A 19,543-nucleotide genomic window follows, 5' to 3' on the forward strand; every position below is an offset into this window, starting at 1 on the left:
ACAAATTCAATTTATATCTTCTGGCCTAAGTCAAGTGAAATGGTTGTGAAGTCTTTAGCCGACTCCATAACCCTAATGTTCTCTCTCCCTATACTAATCTTCTAGAACTTTCACCTACTTTGCATTATAGTAATTGTGTATTTGTTATATTCTCAATCTTGCTCCCTTTTTATTGACAGTAATTAGCACAGAAAGTTGTATAAATTAGGTAGGAAGTACATGACTGAAGGCTCATTTTCATAAATGTACACACTTTCTAAAGCTCTTCCTTCCTTCAGACCAAAAATATCCTTGATCTCATCAGAGGTAGAAGGGAAGGATACATAGAAGCAAGGAAGATGAATTGAGGAATTCTTCCTCTGAAGAGTCACTTAATTTCAAACTCAAACATGAATAGGGGTTAAATCAGATGCCAGAGGATAGAACTAAATCTATCAGTTTTTACCAAAGCACAGAAGAGAGGCCAGGGTTTGTTAATAAAACACTGTAACCATGTTAATATCTTAATGGAGCAACATCACAAAAACCTTCAACAGACATATATCATTGTGGTTGCATTTTGTGGGGAGTGGACCAGCTTACAAGGCTCCTCTTTTCTCAACAACTACATCTCCACATTCCATCCCATCTCTCTAGATACACATGGACTCTTGCAGGCTTGTGCTTTCATGGTTGAATGACTCATGCCAGGCCAGGCAGGTTTCCTCTCCTGAGTTTGGAACTGGAACTTCAAGAACAGTTAAGCAGGGTCTTCGGGAATTACTCAGGTACCTCGGGGTGGTCATATTCCATGAAGGGGACTGTGGAATAGAGAAATCTAAATCTAATCTGTACACAGATAAGAAAGAAGCAGCTGTGCAAACAAAATCAAGGGTTGGCAGGTAGCATGAGCATCCCTGGGTCTGTGCTGGTCTCTCTAAGACCCAGTTGCTCTCTTGTTCTTGGATCTGGCAACTTTGTAATAAACCTTTCTTTCTGCTAAGGCTAGCTCAAGTTCCTTTCAGACACTCATAACCAGCTAGTCCTAATTAAGACAAAAATGTTTTACTGAGCCACAAAATTCCCACCTACCAATCTGTTGGAATTCCTCTCATGTTTATCAAGCTCCTACAACAAGTTGTTTATTATCAATGTAAAGAAATCTAAGAGTTTTGTTTTCCATTTTATTTAATATCTTTTGATGGTAGAACAAATTATTTCAGGCCACATACATTCAAATGGTTTATGTCTATAACATATCCAAAGTCTATGCTTCCTGATTCATTTGGTTAATAATATTTACTCTGAGTTGCTAATATATGCACATCAATATTCTAAAAGATACTTTCGAAGACAAGGGGTCAATGAGTTCAGAGAATTTATTCATCTCTTTAATTAGACCAAGTGCATCCAAAAATTTTTTATTGGGCTGATAAATAATAGTTCTGGGAAAATTCATTGAGGGACACATTGAAATTACCTCTTTAGAAAGCATCAGTGGAATTATTATATCCATAGATATAACATTACCATGATCCAGTGACTCACTGTACATTACTCACTAGACCCCTAGAGAACCAGCCAACAGAGCAAAATAAATAGTCTAGCAACGAAGAATGTTTCCCAAAAGTACCCAAGCATAAGACTCACCTGGAGCACTTGTAAACGTACAGATTCCAGAAGCCCCCCTCAGACCTATGAATCAGAATCTCTAAGCAACAGGCTTAAGACTATGTATAATAAGCATCCCTAGGGAATTCAGTTTCTCTTTAGCATGACTTTAACAATGACCCCTGAGTTCCATACACCAAAAGAAGCCCCTGTCAGATGTTCCTGAACAAGGCATTGTGTTTTCTGGCTCCCTTTAAAATGAACCCCACTAGCAAGGCTTGGCAGCTTTTCCATAATTTAGCTACCTTATTCCTTCCTGGAGGGGCCAAGTACAAACCACTGGGAATTGCTCCTATATCTTCTTCCCATTTTTGCCTTGGCCCTTCCAACTGCATGCTGCACTCCAAGGCATCCCTGACTGGATATTATCTGGCCTTGAGAGTCCACCACAATCCAAAACAGACTCCAGGAAAGCTGACCTACATGTCATCCAGAAATATGAATGTAAATTATCTTCATCATTCCGACTCAGGGTGATTGAGTTGATCACAAATGCAGCACTTTTGCTATATATATAAACACTTTAAAACAATTGAGGTGGTATAAACTCATCCAATGAATAATCTGAGGAAAATGCCCCAGAGTATTACTGAAGGATAGGTCCAGTAGTATTTCTGAAATGGATTTTGTAGGAAGGAATTTGCAAGAGGACAGCCCTTGGCCAGCACATTTCATAAACCACAAATGTCTACGTACAGTGAGGCCCCCATTATGTATTCCAGCTGACACACACTCCCTGAGAAATGCCAGAAGCAAGTAAAGAGGCATGAGGAGGAATGATGGTAAGCGACCTTTGCTGCATCTCATGCTGATGATGCTCGAAGCAACAAAGCGTGGGGCCTGCTTTGGAAAATAAAAAGGCATGACAACAATGAATCAATAGACAAAAGGAGAAAATGGATGTCAAGAAGAATTTATTCATAGATTTACTGATAACAGTTAATCAAATGATATAAAGATGCAAAATTGTAATAATTTTAGTTTATGGGACACGTTTCCACAAAAACTGAAAGAACAAGCCCAATAAAATCACTCTGATCTCTGACATAAACAAACTGATACTTTTAATGGTTAAACCCATTTTACCACAGTTGATGAGTGAAAATAAAGCAAACTTAGGTTGAGAAAAGAATAGTTGCCCTCACCTAGAAGGAAATAAAATCTTAGTATATATATTAAAAAAAAAAAAAAAACCTGAAATGCCTTAGCAAGGTCTCCCTTTCTCTCTACTTTCTGTTCTTGGGAGACACTGGGCAAGCAGTCTGGGCAATAAGACTGACCTGGGTGAGAACCCCTGTAGAATGGCATAGTACAAAAGTGTTCAGCTGAGTCAGACAGGTTGAAAGGGGAATACCCATCAACCTGACCCTGAACAATCCTTCAAAGAAGTAGAAGGTGCTACCAAAAGACAGGGAGGCTCTACTATCAATGCTATATAAAGAGATAATATATAATCATACATACCCACAAATACACCCCATACTCAAGTGCACACATGCATGCACACACATATATGCGTGCACACACAGATACCATCTATCTATATCCCAGAGATGCAGACTAGTAACTTGTCAAATGTGTGCAAACTCCTTCCGTGGGCAGAAGGACTGCTACTGTGTGCCCAGATGGGTACATGGACAAATTATGTTTATCCAACTTCAGAGAAACCATGCCAAAATATTCCTCCCAAACAAATGATTTCACTTCTTGTTTTCCTCCAACACCAGCCTGACAAACTGTTTTATACAGGCATTTGACTTTTCAAAAATATGTATGCAATCATGGCAAACTCAGCAAGTCCCTATGCTCCAGAAGCTACAGAAAGGCCTTTGAATGACATGTGTACTGCATCCTGATGTAAAATGTCATCTTCTTAAAGTACAGGGGAAAGGGCCTGCAGCAGTAGGGATCTGGCCTGACCCCATGGTACGTATATCAGCGGGAAGGCCAGATACCTAAAGCAGTCAGAAAAGAAATGCCACACTCCCAAAAGTTCATGTGACAAAAACAAATAAACAAATAAATAAAAAGCTCAAGTTTCAATGTCTATAAGACACTGGTCACTCAAAAAACATATTCCATACAAAAAGAAGACACCAGCAGAAATGCAATTAGGAAGAAGAATTGGACAAATATGAACCCCAACCACAAATGTACCATTTCCTCACAGTCATCTGACATTTCTGATGCCTTCTAAAAGACCCTGTCACAGCTGTGACACTTCACTAAAGTGTAAAGGAGACTCTACACTACCCTGTCTACATTTTTTTTACATTATTTAATTCCTTTAAACATCATGTATCAGAATAATTATACCTATGCATTAGGCATAGTTAGACAGTCACCCTTTTCCAATGACTACTAAATTCTTTCAAAACAAATCTTCATTTAAAAATTATCTTTTGGGGATCCAAGATGGTAGGCCAGAGGGAGGCAGACTTCTGTTTCGCTCCATGACCTGGGTCTCAACTAGTGGAAATACTGCTTTGATGAGAGTGATAGAGGACCCCTCCACAGCTGATCCTACCTAGGAATCATGGCCAATGCCACATGGGGCCCCGGGCCTCAGTGTTAAAAAAGAACTCCTGACTCCCAACTACTTGCCCATGCAGGACTTGCGGGTGCCTTAGCGGGACCCCAGCATCAGCACCAGTGCAGAATTTCCAGACACTTCTCCCACGAAGGACACTCAGCCACTACTCACATGCAGGAACTCTAGCCGCCACTCCCGTGTGAACCCCCATATATTAATGTGGGGCTCCCCCAGTTGCCTCCATCTTGGGACTGGGCAGCTACAGCCATAGTCCTCTACTCACGGTAGCTTGCCTGCATCTGGGGACATCCCAGACTCTGAAGAAAGCCTACAACTGGAACACTGCACACCACAGAGCTCATCTCTGAACACATCACACAATGCCATCGCCCAGCTCCCCCCACCAGACCCATCATGCCATCACTGAAAGCAGCAGCCTTCATCTTGGGTCACCTCCATTACCATCTTTAATCGGGGCAACTACCAGTTTGGAACATCAGATAGCCAGGTATCCATAGTTTTCTAATTCCCCCCAATCCACAGCAGCCACTGACTTGGCAGAGTGACTGCCCAATTCAAAAGGTGTACAGCAACAGGTGTGCAGCCACCGGAGTGCAATACACAAGATCTCCAGAGAGAAAGCTTCCTGATTAAGAAGTAGAAAGGGAAAGGGTGAGGGAGATATACTTTAGAGACCAATTTAGAGAGCAGGAACTGTGAGGTCTACAGGTGAGATACAGTGATAAGACCCACATCACAGGAGCAGACCCCAAAAGGAGATCCTTGAGGTACAGTCTACCAACAGAACCGGCAGGTGCCATACCCCACTTCCAGGTGTCCTACACCCAAGACCCAACCCTCACACTCTGGTAACCCCCACCATCCAGAGGGCGGAGGTACCAACTAAGAACAGATAACCCCACCTATTGGATGAGAAGGGAAGATACTGATCTCCAACCAAAACAATCCTTGTTTCTTCCTTTGAGATTTTTTTTTCATTCTTCTCCCTTTTTATTCTCCTGCCCTCACATCCCCAACATATGTGAAAACAAATACTTTGCATGAATTAGGATACTGAGGACTGAGACAACTGAATAGTATATTACAGTTGTGCTGTAAATTCTTTTTCTTCTTCTTTTTTTCTTACTTTTTTACTATTTTTAACATTTTAACATTTTTAATTTTTCTTAGTATATATGTGTATTTGTCTTATGTACTCCGCTGTTTCCCTCTTACTCATCTGCCCAAAAGTAATACCTCTCTATTCTCCTGCTACTAACTTCTTTAGATTTCTCTTTCACACTTCCTAAGATATAATAACTCTATATCCTCACCTCCTACTTCCTCAGGATATCTTCCTAGATCTCACCCCTGGTTCTTTGTCCACCATCAGAAACTGTAAACCCTTTTACAAACCCACTGATTATATTGTAAATAATACTTGAATTCACCATTTCTGTACATTGTGACTAAACTGGAATATCTTAATAACAACTCTTTGTTTTTAGGTAGTATTTTGTTTATTTTGGGGTCTGTTAACATTGTCCTTCCCCTCAAAGGTGAGGTACTGGAACCTACAGGGGCACTATAAGCGATTAGGGTTGATCCACAGAGGTAGAAAGGAAGATACATGAGCAACATGAAAAGACAAGGGAAGAAAGTGCCCCAAACAAATCAAGATGCCACATTATTAGAATCCATGGCTAGCACAGCAGATGAAATGACAGAGAAGGAGTTCAGTATGTACATAATTAAAATGTTCTGTGAATTAAAGGATGACATGCGAGAACAAATACAGTCAGCAAAAGATCATTTCAACAAAGAACTACATAGCAAATATAGGAGGCAAAAGATTATTTCAATAGGGAGATAGAGGTTCTAAAGAAAAACCAAACAGAAATCCTTGAAATGAATTAAAATTAAAACCTCAATTGAAAACATCACCAACAGATGAGACCACTTGGAAGACAGGACCTCAGACAATTAAGACAAAATATATAATCTTGAAAAGAATGTAGACCACATGGTGAAAATGGTAAGAAACCATGAGCAGAACATTCAAGAAATATGGGATAGCATAAAAAGACCAAATTTAACAGTTATTGGGATAGAGAAAGGCATAGAGTTCCAAACCAAAGGAATGAACAATCTATTCAACAAAATAATATCAGAAAATTTACCAAACATAAAGAACGAATTGTAAAACCAAATTCAAAAGGCTTACAGGATACCAAATGTACAAAATCACAACAGATCCCCACCAAGGCACATTATAATGAAAATGCCTAACATACAGAATAAGGAGAGAATATTAAAAGCCATGAGAGAAAGGAATCAGATTACAAATAGGGGGAAACCAATTAGGTTCTTTGCAGATTTTTCAACCCAGACTCTGAAAGCTAGAAGATCCTGGAACAACCTATATCAAGCTCTGAAAGAAAATGGATGCCAACCAAGAATTTTGTATCCAACAAAATTAAGCTTTAGATGTGATGATGACATAAAAACCTTCCATGATAAGCAAAAGTTAAAGGAATTTACAGCTAGAAAACCTGCACTACAGAACATCCTTGGCAAAATATTTTATAAAGGGGGCTAGAGTTGTAGCTTAGTGTGTAGCACTTAGTGTAGCACTTGCCAAGCACATGCGAGGCCCTGGGTTCGACCCTCAGCACCATATAAAAATAAAATAAAGACACTGTGTCCAACTACAACTAAAAAGCAAAATATTTTAAAAATATATTATATGAAGAGGAAATGAAAAACAACAATAAAAATCATCAGAGGGAGGTATTATACTAAAGAAAAAGATAATCAAAGGAAAAACTAACTCAAGTTAAATAACAAAAATGGCTGGAATACAAATCATGTCTCAATAATAACCCTGAATGTTAATGGTCTAAACTCACCAGTCAAAATACATAGGCTAGCTGATTTGATCAAAAAAAGCACTCAACATGCTACCTCCAAGAGACTCATCTCATAGGAAAAGACATATAAAGACTGAAGGTGAAAGGTTGGGAAAAATCATACCATTTACATGGACTGAGGAAGCAAGCAGAGATTTCCAACCTCATATCAAATAAAGTAGACTTTAATCTAAAGTTAATCAAAAGGGACAAAAAAAGGACATTTCATACTGCTCAAGGGAACCATATACCAACAAGACATAACAATTATAAATATATATGCCTTAAACAATGGAACATCTATATTTATCAAACAAACTTTTCTAAAGTTCAAGAGTCAAATTGACACAACATAATAATTCTGGGTAACTTTAACACACCTCTTTCACCACTGGATAGATCTTCCAAACAAAAGCTGAACAAAGAAACTACAGAACTCGATAATACAATCAATAACTTAGACTTAAGTGACATATATAGAATATTTCATATATCAACAAGTGAGTACACTTTCTTCTCAGCAGCGCATAGATTCTTCTCTAAAATAGACCATATATTATGCCACAAAGCAACTCTTAACAAATACATAAAAGTAGAGATACTACCCTGCATTCTATCAGATCACAATGGATTAAAATTAGAAATCAAAGATAAAATAAAAAATAAAAACTACTCCATTATTTAGTCCTGGAGACTAAATAATATGCTACTGAATTAACAATGGGTTATAAAAGACATCAAGGAGGAGATTAAAAAATTCAATGAGAACACTGATACAACATATCGAAATCTCTGGGACACTATAAAGGCAGTACTAAGAGGAAAGTACATTGCATGGAGTTCATTCCTGCTGGGAGCCATTAGCCAAGTAGGTATGACAATTTCCTTGCCAGCTTACCCCATGTTGCTTAGTGGAAGGACTCGTGGAAATAGGACATTTTGCAGTGACATTGCATGTAGGTGACCTTGCTCAAGGACCAAGGCGGATCCGGGTTTAGGGTGTTCCCGGTTTAGGACTATCCGGGTTTAGGGTGGTTCCAGGTTTAAGGTTATTCCTGCTGGGAATAGGGCGTATCCTGCTGCCTGAGTTCCCCTTGAGTTCTCACGGGATTCAGACAGTATTTTTTGGGAGACAGAAGCCCAGTGGGGGTGGATTTGGGCAGAGAACGTGGATTTCCCCAGAACGTGATTGTAGACGGCTGGTGTGAGTTCGGGAATAAAAAGTTGCTGTTTGAATCTACAAGCTGTGTGGTGGCTCGTGATTTTGTGCCCAGCCAGACTGCGGCACATTCCTTAAAAGAAAAAGTCAACAAATAAATGACCTAACACTACATATCAAAGCCCTAGAAAAAGAAGAACAAATCTACACCAAAAGGAGTAGAAGACAGGAAATAATTAAAATCAGAGCTGAAATCATGAAATTGAAACAAAAGAAAGAATTTTTTAAAAACTGACAAAATAAAAAGTTGGTTCTTCAAAAAAAAATAGAATTGATAAATCCTTAGCCATGCTAACAAAGAGAAGGAGAGAGAAAACTCAAATCACTAACATATGTGATGAAAAAGGAAATCTCACAATAAACATTACAGAAATACAGAAGATAATTAGAAATTATTTTGAAAACTTGTACTCTAATAAAATAGAGAATATCAAAGGCATCGACAAATTTCTAGAGGTATATGAATTGCCCAAATTGAATTAGGATGATATACACAATTTAAATAGATCAATTTCAAGCAAGGAAATAGAAGACACCATCGAAGCCTACCAACCAAGAAAAGCCCAGGACCAGATGGATACATAGCTGAGTTCTGCAAGACCTATAAAGAAGAATTAATACCTATAATATACAAATTATTTCGTGAAATAGAAAAAAGAGGGAGCACTTCAAACTCATTCTATGAGGCCAATATCAACCTAATTCCAAAATCAGGCAAAGACACATCAGAGAAAGAAAACTTCAGAGCAATATCACTAATGAACACAGATGCTAAAATTCTCAATAAAATTCTTGCAAATCAAATACAAAAACATATCAAAAAGACAGTGCACAATGATCAAGCGGGGTTCATCCCAGGGATACAAGGTTGGTTCAATATACAGAAATCAATAAACATAATTCATCACATCAATAGACTTAAAGATAAGAATCATATAATCATCTCAATTGATGCAGAAAAAGCATTCAACAAAATACAGCACCCATACATGTTCAAAACACTAGAAAAACTAGGGATAACAGGAACATATCTCAACATCATAAAAGCTATCTATGCTAGCCCCAGGCCAATATCATTCTAAATGGAGAAAAATGGAAAGCATTCCCTCTAAAAACTAGAACAAGATGCCCTCTTTCACCACTTCTAATTAACATAGTTCTTGAAACACTGGCCAGAGAAATTAGTTGAAAGAATTAAAGGGATATGGATAGGAAAAGAAGAACTCAAATTAGCACTATTTGCCAACAGTATAATTCTATACCTAGAAGACTCGAAAAATTCCACCAGAAAACTTCTAGAACTAGTTTATGAATTCAGCAAAGTAACAGGATACAAAATCAACACCCATAAATCAAAGGCATTTCTGTATAATAGTGACAAAACCTCTGAAAGGAAAACTACCCCAAACAAAATAAAATACTTGGGAATCAACCTAACAAGAGAAGTGAAAGACCTCTACAATGAAAACTATAGAATGCTAAAGAAAGAAATTAAAGAAGACCTTAGAAGATGGAAAGATCTGGCTGAGGCTGTAGCTCAGCAGGTAGCATGCTTGTCTGGAATGCATGAGGCACTGGGTTCAATCCTCGGCACTACATATAAATAAATAAATGTCCATTGACAACTAAAAAATATATATTTAAAAAAAAGAAGATGGAAAGATCTACCTTGTTCTTAGATAGGCAGAATTAATATTGTCAAAATGACCATACTACCAAAAGCACTATACAGATTTAATGCAATTCTGGTCAAAATCCCAATGGCATTCCTCATAGAAATAGAAAAAGCAGTCATGAAATTCATCTGGAAAAATAAAATACTCAGAATAGCTAAAGCAATCCTCAGCAAGCAGAGTGAAGCAGGTGGCATCACTATACCAGACCTCAAACTATACTACGGGGCAATAGTAACAAAAACAGCATGGTATTGGCACCAAAATAGACTGGTAGACCAATGGTACAGAATAGAGGACACAGAGACTAAACCACATAATTACAGTTATCTTTTTTTTTTAATATTTTATTTACATTTTAGTTATCGGCAGAGACAATATCTTTGTATGTGGTGCTGAGGATCGAACCCGGGCTGCACCTATGCCAGGGGAGCGCGCTACCGCTTGAGCCACATCCCCAGCCCTACAGTTATCTTATATTAGACAAAGGCGCCCAAAACAGACATCAGAGAAAAGACAGCCCCTTCAACAAATGGTGCTGGGAAAACTGAGAATCCATATACAAAATGAAATTAAACCCCTACCTCTCACCATGCACAAAACTCAACTCAAAGTGGATCAAAGACCTAGGAATTTGACCAGAGACACTGTGCCTATTAGAAGAAGGCCCAAATCTCCATCGTGTCAGATTAGGCCTCAACTTCCTTAATAAGACTCCTACAGCACAAGAATTAATATCAAGAATCAATAAATGGGATGGACTCAAACTAAAAAGCTTTTTCTTCTCAGCAAAAGAAACAATCAGTGAGGTGAATAGAGAGCCTACATCTTGGGAGCAAATTTTTACCACTTGCACATCAGATAGAACACTAATCTCTAGGATATATAAAGAACACAAAACACTAAACACCAAAAACACAAATAGCTCAATCAATAAATGGGCCAAGGAACTGAACAGACACTTCTCAGAAGATGATATACAATCAATCAATAAACATGAAAAAATGTTCAACATCTATAGCAATTAGAGAAATGCAAATCAAAACTACTCTAAGATTTCATCTCATTCCAGTCAGAATGGCAGCTATTAAGAACACAAACAACAATAAGTGTTGGCAAGGATGTGGGGGAAAAGGCACACTCAAACATTGCTGGTGGGACTGCAAAATGGTATAGACGATATGGAAAGCACTATGGAGATTCTTTGAAAAATTGGGAATGGAACCACTATTTGACCCAGCTATCCCTCTCCTTGCTCTATACCCAAAGGACTTAAAAACAGCATACTACAGGGACACAGCCACATCAATGTTTATAGCAGCACAATTCACAATAGCCAAACTGTGGAGCCAACCCAGATGCCCTTCAGTAGATGAATGGATAGAGAAACTGTGAGATTTTATATATATTATATGTGTGTGTGTGTGTGTAATCATGGCATTTGCAGGTAAATGGATGGAATTGGAGAAGATAATGCTAAGTGAAGTTAGCCAATCCCAAAAAACCAAATGCTGAATGTTTTCTTTGATATAAGGAGGCTGATTCATAGTAGGGTTGGGAGTGGGAGCATGGGAGATGCTCTCTAGGTAGGGCAAAGGGAGGGAGGGAAAGGGAGGGGCCGTGGGGGTAAAAGATTGTGGAATGAGATGGATATCATTACCCTAAGTACATGTATGAATACATGAATGGTGTGAATATGTGTGTAATATGAATTGTAATACATTCTGCTGTCAAATATAACAAATGAAAATAAAAAATGAATTTTAAAATGTCATAATTTCAAAAATAATTCAGTATGTCCAAGGCAAATGCTTCCTGATGAATATATACATTTCACAGATAATAAAAATGACCAAAGAGGAAAAAAATTATCTTTCAAGTGTCTAAAATCAACTATTTGCTACTTAAAGTTGCTTGTTTTACAAATGGAGAACTCCTAGTCATGTTTATTAAGACTCTAGTCAACTATCAAAAACATAACAACATTATCCTTTGAGTTCCCAGATTAAGGACAGCAACAACAGAAACTGTTTATATTAGGTGTTACATGGTTTCGACATGGAAGCCAATAACCCCCACATACCAACATCTCCCTCACACCATATGTTGTAGTTCTAGTGAGTTCTGGCAAGTTCACATTTTAATGATCAAAAGAGGTTGGGAAATCAGTGTGCTCCTGACCTGTAAAATACAGCCACAATTCCCCATGCCAGAGATGCTCAGAATTTAACATGCATACAAATCACCTTGGGGTCTCATTAAAATACAGATTCTGATTCAGTAGTTCTGGGTGGGGGCCTAAGATCACAGAATCCTAACAAGCTCCCAGGTGATGCAGATGCTGCTGCTCCACAGACCCCTTTTTTCAATAGCAAGGTCATCCAGCATGATCCCTCCTGGGAGTTCCAAGTAATCTCTTTGACACACAAGAATTCTTATCACATGATAATGAAGAGATATTGTTAAAAGAAAACATACAGGGGCTAGGGTGTTAGCTCAGTGGTAGAGCATTTGCCTTGTACATGTGAGGCACCACATAAAGATAGATAAATAAAATGGAAATAATGTGTCCATTTTTTTAAAAAAAGAGAAAATATAGAGAGAATGGGGAAACTTTAGTCCTCACTTCTGGAGAAAAGTGAGGACTAGCAAGGAAGCAAGGAAAAAATAATTATGGGATATTTATCCCTATTTTGACTCTCACCATCATTCTATTTTTCTTTCCTCAAAATTGGCATGGCATCCTGACTCTCTCAAGAGAAATGGAGATTGTTTGTTGTCTAGATTCACCAGTATCCAAGATACAAAAGCATTATCTTTAATCATCTACTGGTAACTATCAGAGGCCAGCCCTGGGGTGATTTCAGGTTTGCTATGGAAGAGGCCATTAGACTATCTCTAGAATTAGAAATATACATAAACAACACTGAATTCAAAAGAGTTTCACAATATTAAAATGACAATCTTATCTGAGTTTAACCAAACTATTCTGGTTAAGCAATTTTTTTCTTCTGGCTTTTTCTCTTCCTGATTTAGTTTATAGCATTTAACTAACAATCTGGAGCAGGGAGGTGGGGGAACCCTTAACTCTTGGGTCTAGTCACAGCAGGAACACCTCAAAAGAGTATAATTAAAGTCTGTTATTTTAATTATTTGGTGCCAGGGATTAGAACCCACAGTCTTGTACATGCTAGGCAAGAGCTCTACCACTGAGCCAAACCCCAGTCCCAAAGTCTTTCATTTTAAAAGATGGAGCACAAAGGGAAAAAAAGTTAAATTGTATTCACTAGACCTAAAATCTAGTCATCTTGACTGTATCTGACACCTCCTCAGTCACAATTTTAAATCCAAATTATCTACCTTGTCAAAAGCATATTACTAGAAATCTTTAGGGTACATCAAATCACTCAGATAAATTAAGATCCCCTACAAAGAAGCACATATTCCATGAATACAATATACTTCCCCCTCGCCCAACATTTAAAATACAAGTTATTGACAAGTTGCTCTTCCTGAGCTAAAAAATACTTTTACGTTATTTATCTTAGTGGCCTCACATTGGACCCAAGCTCACTGTCTCACTTTTCTCTACTGGGGATTAAACCCAGGGCCTAATACATTCTACCACTAAGCTACACCTCAGTCCCTAGCTCTCTTGGAACACCAGAAAGCAGCAACTGTCAGTGAGACACAATGAGGGGAGCTGGTGTCTCCCCAAGCAAATGGCAACCACTGACAGCTTGACTTGTGTGCATTAGATTCTTTCTCTCCACCTTCTAAAGAAGTTGCTATATGATGAGAATCCTGGTTTTCTGGATTCTTTTTACTCATTAGACTAAAGAAACTAGACAACAGAACTAACTCCTGCAGCTAGAAATAAAATAGTCCTTCCAGCCTTGCGATGACAAGCTGTAGAAGCCAGTTTTGTGGCCTGGCAGTGGGTTGCAGGATCCTGAGGGACTTTCCCCCAGAGGGAGGAACCCAAAGAATGTTTGTGGAGAGAAGGCAGTATATGAAATCAAACCAAATCAAGTAAAAGTGTCAGAGGACCCATGCTTCCCCCTAAATGTAAGGATAATGGAGTATCTCAAACGATGTAAAATAACACTAATACTATAACCTCATTAACTAACCTACTTACTATGTATTTCTTGTTGCTAATTCTCTTGAGTGCCTCTAGATTCTAGGCCTCTTACAAATGAGAACTGGTGTGCCTGCTTCTTTTAGGTTGTTTCTATAAAGAATGGAAATAAGGGGCTGGGGCTCAGTGGTAGCATACTTGCCTAGCATGTGTGAGGCACTGGGTTCGATTCTCAGCACCATGTATAAATAAGTAAAAAAAATAAAGGTCTATCAACAACTAAAAAAAAAAAAACAACAACAAAAGAATGGAAATAAATGGATTTATTCCCAGTGCACGGACAAACATACGTTAGATAATGAGTACTGTTGTTATTTTAGAACTAGATATATTCCAGGTTCTAAGCAGTTTACACTGTATTTTTTGCAAATTATTATCAGTGCCTCCTTATTCTCTAGGGATGTAGTCTATAACTAAAGAAAAGGTGGTTATAGCAGTGTTTCCTCCAAGAATTATGCCTGAATCAACTGCATCAGAAACATTTGGATGCTTTTTAAAAATGCAAATCCTGGGTGCTACTTCAACATAGTCTGTATCATAGATCTGGAGGGATTCCAGGCACTTCAAATCATTACTCCTAGTACCCTCTAAAGCCTGGAAACTGGTTTAAAGAACTGCAGGACTAAAAACCTTTGCACTATTAACTTAGTACAATCTTCATAATTGATTTTTATGGTGATGGCCACGGCACATTCAAGTCAGACCCAGTCCACCTGGCACCATTATCCATTCTTGGCAGGTATCTTTGACCTAGTGGATACCACACATCCTTGGACCAAAAGGCCTATATAGAAGCAAGATGCAGAAGATCATGCGCTGACATGTAGAGCCTTGAAAGAATACTCCAATTAGAGAAGAAAAGAATGTGCAGTTCATTGCAAGAAACAAAGATATATTGCCTGAAAGGTGAGGAGTCTGCCTTTACGCTGCAGTGGGCGAAAATATGGTAAAATCTAAAAAGCATCAGTTAAGTTTTTTTTTTTTAATTTTTTTTTTTTAGGTGTAGATGGACATAATGTCTTCATTTTATTTATTTATTTATTTATTTATTTTATATGGTGTTGAGGATCGAACCCAGTGCCTCACACATTTGAGGCAAGTGCTCAACCTCTAAACTACAACCTCAGCCCGCATCAGTTGAATTTGAATCAAATGAAGAAAAGTTCTGAGAAGGAAGGAGTAGTCAAGAGTATTAGCACAGGAAGCCAAGTGGAATTGGGTTTTGGCATGAAAAAGGTCCTCAGTCATTAAGAATGTATTTCTGGTAAACAATGAAAATAAAATGGAAAGGAATTAAAAGGACCATGGAGAAATCAAGGTAAGGGCTGGGGTTGTGGCTCAGTAGTAGAGAGCTCCTCTAGCATGTGCGAGGCCCTGGGTTTGATCCTCAGTACCACATAAAAATAAATAACAAAATAAAGGTGTTGTGTACAAAATAAATAAATAAAAGAAAATGAAAATTTCATAAACAGACTGTTCTTTGACAGAAAAAAATTGAAAGATATTGACCTAACTTATAATTAAATGTAGTATTTGTTAATTTGTATATAGATAGGAGTCTTTTCAGGAGCTCCCAAGCAAACTCCTTGGAGCTGTGTAAGAGTTCAAAAGATTTCCTAGTCCCCACCCATTGACCAAATGGACAGTCTGAGTTGCACTTAATGTCTTGGTGACTCCCTTGGGAATCGGGACAACAGGCAACAGGACAAGGCAACAGGCCTATGCCCAGCTGTCCACTGTGTGCCCCAAACAAATCAGAGAAAAACTCAGGCACGACTTTCTGCTCTGAGGCTTGAAGACCTAAAAGGAATGAAGAAGGAGACCAGATAAAAGGAGATGACAACTATGAAACAAAAGCCTTGCCTAAATTATCAAGAATACAAGCAATAATAAGTGTTGGCAAGGATTTGGGAAAAAGGTACACTCATACATTGCTGGTAGGACTGCAAGTTGGTGCAACCTCTATGGAAAGCAGTAGGGAGATTCCTCAGAAAACTTGAAATGGACCCACCATTTGACCCAGATATCCCATTCCTTGGTTTATACCCAAAGGACTTAAAATCAGCATACTACAGTGATGTGGTCATGTCAATATTTACAGCACCTCAATTCTTAATAGCTAAACTATGGAACCAACCTAGATGCTTCAACAGATGAATGGATAAAGAAAATGCGGTACATATACACAATGCAATAATCCTCAAGCTGAAAGAAGAATGAAATTATGGAATTTGCAAGTAAATGGATAGAACCAGAGAATATCATGTTAAGTGCAATAAGCCAATCCCCCCCAAAAAACAAAATCCCAATGTTTTCTCTGATAAGAAGATGCTGATCCATAGTGTGGCAGGAGGATAAGGAAGAATGAAGGAACTTTGGTTTGTGTAGAGGGGAATGAAAGGAGGGATGGGGTTGTGAGGATGGGAGGGGAAGTACAAAGAGACAGACATTATTACCCTATATAAGTGTATGATTATACTACCGGAGCGACTCTAAACCATGTACAGCCAGAGAAATGAGAAGTTGTGCTCCATTTGTGTACTATATGTCATAATGTATTCTACTGTAAAATTAATTAATTTTTTTAAAAAAAAACTTGCCTATATCTATAACCTGGGGTACCAAGAAAAGAAAGGAATACCAGCAGTCATGGTTAAGAGATTTTTCCTCTGTTGTCCAAAGAAAGATACAGCTAAGACAAAAAGACACACTGGTCAATCAGGAAGAAAAACCTCTTTGTGCCTGATACACTGGATGCACTGTCCACACACCATTTGCCCTATACAAGAACAGCCTTGGGGGAATGCCCCGCCCTCGAGGGCGGAGCTCGGAAGGGCTTTAAGGGGCGGGCCGGCGGGCGACCGGGGTCCTCTTGAGATTAGCGCAGGGTGGGCTCGCGCTGTGGGCCGCCATTTCTTGGCGTCGCCTGAGGAGCCGCCCCCTCCTCAGCTTCTTGGAGCCCCCATCGCCGTCGTCCCCTGTCTCAGTGACAAAAATGCTGAGCTTCCTCCGTAGAACTCTTGGGCGCCGGTCAATGCGTAAACATGCTGAGAAGGAACGACTCCGAGAAGCACAGAGAGCTGCCACACACATCCCTGCAGCTGGAGATTCTAAGTCCATTATCACATGCCGGGTGTCCCTCCTGGATGGCACTGATGTTAGTGTGGACTTGCCGAAAAAAGCCAAAGGACAAGAGCTGTTTGATCAGATTATGTATCACCTGGACCTTATTGAGAGTGACTATTTTGGTTTGAGATTTATGGATTCTGCACAAGTAGCACACTGGTTGGATGGCTCAAAAAGCAAGTGAAAATTGGTTCACCGTATTGTCTGCATCTTCGAGTTAAGTTTTATTCCTCAGAACCAAATAATCTTCGTGAAGAGCTAACCCGGTATTTATTTGTTCTTCAGTTAAAACAAGATATTCTCAGTGGAAAATTAGAATGTCCTTTTGATACAGCAGTACAATTGGCAGCTTATAATCTGCAAGCTGAACTCGGTGACTATGATCTTGCTGAACACAGTCCTGAACTTGTCTCTGAGTTCAGGTTTGTGCCCATTCAGACTGAAGAAATGGAACTGGCTATTTTTGAGAAATGGAAAGAATACAGAGGTCAGACACCAGCACAAGCTGAAACCAATTATCTGAATAAAGCCAAATGGCTAGAAATGTATGGGGTTGACATGCATGTGGTCAAGGCTAGAGATGGGAATGACTATAGTTTGGGACTGACCCCAACAGGAGTCCTTGTTTTTGAAGGAGACACCAAGATTGGCTTATTTTTTTGGCCCAAGATAACCAGAATGGATTTTAAGAAGAATAAAATAACCTTAGTGGTTGTAGAAGATGATGATCAGGGCAAAGAGCAGGAACATACATTTGTTTTTAGACTGGATCATCCAAAAGCTTGCAAACATTTATGGAAATGTGCTGTGGAGCATCATGCCTTCTTCCGCCTCCGAGGCCCTGTCCAAAAAAGTTCTCATCGCTCGGGATTTATTCGACTAGGATCACGTTTTAGATATAGTGGGAAAACTGAGTACCAGACCACAAAAACCAGTAAAGCAAGAAGATCGACATCCTTTGAAAGAAGGCCTAGCAAACGATATTCTAGACGAACTTTGCATATGAAAGCAAGTACAGCAAAATCTGAAGAACTCAGTGTTCACAATAATGTTTCTACCCAGAGTAATGATTCCCAACAGACTTGGGGTCTAAGATCTACTGCGTCTGTGATTCCTTCCACATCCTCTGGTCCCGTGCTGGTGGAGATAGAAAATCTTCCAAAGAATTCTGGAACAGATCAGCATGACAAGAAATGGCTGTCTGTGGCCAGTGACTGCTGTCAACGTGGTGGAAACCAGTGGAACACAAGGCCTTTGCCCCCACCCCAGAACGCCCATAGAAACTACACTGACTTTGTTCATGAGCACAATGTGAAGAATGCAGGAGCCCATCATGATGTTCATTTTCCTGGTTATGCAGCCATGACCGAGATATGAGTGTTAAGCCTCTTAGGCATTGGGACTCTTTGTCATCCAAGAGTATACATTTCCTGGTGTTTATAAAGGATTGATCACATTGGGCATATTTGGAAGAATTTATTTTATACTGAGTCACTAGTTGTATAGTGCTATTTGTGATTGAATTCTTCTGTGGAAGGGAAGAGGATCTGAAGAAGCTGTATGCCATCAATGATAATGACAAACATTGTCGTGTTGAAAAGAACGTATATCACTGTGACTTTGGAAGGGGTTTTTATGATTTTAGCATGTTAATACATCATTCAAAGTATCTGTCAGGAGAAGGTTTATGTTCGTGTTTGTGACAGACTGCCAGTTGTCACCTCACCACATAATGTCCAAATAAATTGAGATTTAAAGAATCAGACACACTAAAAGCACACCCAGAAGGAAGCATGTTCAGTCATTATGTATAAGCCTTTCATGATATTTATATAATGTTCTCATATACTATTTTGCTTTCAAAAATGTCCCATGCCTTAATTTTATTTACATGCTTAAAATTTTAATTAATAAAATTATTAATGCAGTTTTACCTTTCAATAAACACAAATATTTCAAGTTATCACAGGTCTAGAAATCATATAAATAGTGGATTCACAGATAAATCCAGATGGTGACTTTGAACAGTTAAAAACCATGTTTAAATGAATAGTTTCATTACTATTAAATGGTTGTACAAAATGAAAAATAAAAAAAAAAAGAACAGCCTTGGGAACACAGCCAGCATGGATATCCACCTGACTCATCAGCTGGCACAGTGCTGGCCTCTAAGACCTTGTCAGGACAGTGTAGAATGAGCTCTGCCAGGATTCAGAGTTTCTCCAGAAAGAGAGACACAGGAATTTAGTATCAATAAAATGGCATTAGATACAGAGGATTTTTATCTTCCTA

The 19,543-nt window shown here is 38.7% G+C and overlaps 1 protein-coding gene and 1 pseudogene across 3 annotated transcripts in view; one reads left to right on the forward strand and one right to left on the reverse strand.

Annotated features, from left to right (window-relative positions):
* The window catches only part of Frmd5 (FERM domain containing 5), a 313,939-nt gene that overhangs the window by 204,495 nt on the left and 89,901 nt on the right, over positions 1-19,543 (reverse strand). The gene's annotated exons all lie outside the window — the stretch shown is intronic.
* On the forward strand, positions 16,980-19,263 carry LOC139704558 (band 4.1-like protein 5 pseudogene; annotated as a pseudogene).

This window comes from Marmota flaviventris, chromosome 2 (genome assembly GCF_047511675.1).
Source record: "Marmota flaviventris isolate mMarFla1 chromosome 2, mMarFla1.hap1, whole genome shotgun sequence".
Classification (NCBI taxonomy): Eukaryota; Metazoa; Chordata; class Mammalia; order Rodentia; family Sciuridae; genus Marmota; species Marmota flaviventris.